Below are 261 nucleotides of genomic sequence, written 5' to 3'. Positions count from 1 at the left end.
CCGAGGGGAGCGGGGTGAGAGCCGCGAGCGGGCCGTGGGGGCGATACGGGGAGGGGCCCGTCACCTCGGTGTGGGGGTGCGCCGCTGTAAAGGTTTTCTGTGAAATATTTCCTGTGAGTATCGCAAGCGGCGCGTTGCGAGGTTGTCTGGGGCCGCCGGTGAAGGTTTGCCGCGTTAGCAAGGAAGAGGTAGGTGGGTTTAGTCCTCCAGGCGTGGAAGCGCTCACAGCTTCCACCCGTGGTGATGGTCATGGTCACAAAT

Source organism: Merops nubicus, unplaced genomic scaffold (assembly GCF_000691845.1).
Source record: "Merops nubicus isolate BGI_N331 unplaced genomic scaffold, ASM69184v1 scaffold3078, whole genome shotgun sequence".
Taxonomy (NCBI): Eukaryota; Metazoa; Chordata; class Aves; order Coraciiformes; family Meropidae; genus Merops; species Merops nubicus.
The sequence above is the reverse complement of the archived record's forward strand: the minus strand, read 5'-3'. Positions refer to the sequence as shown.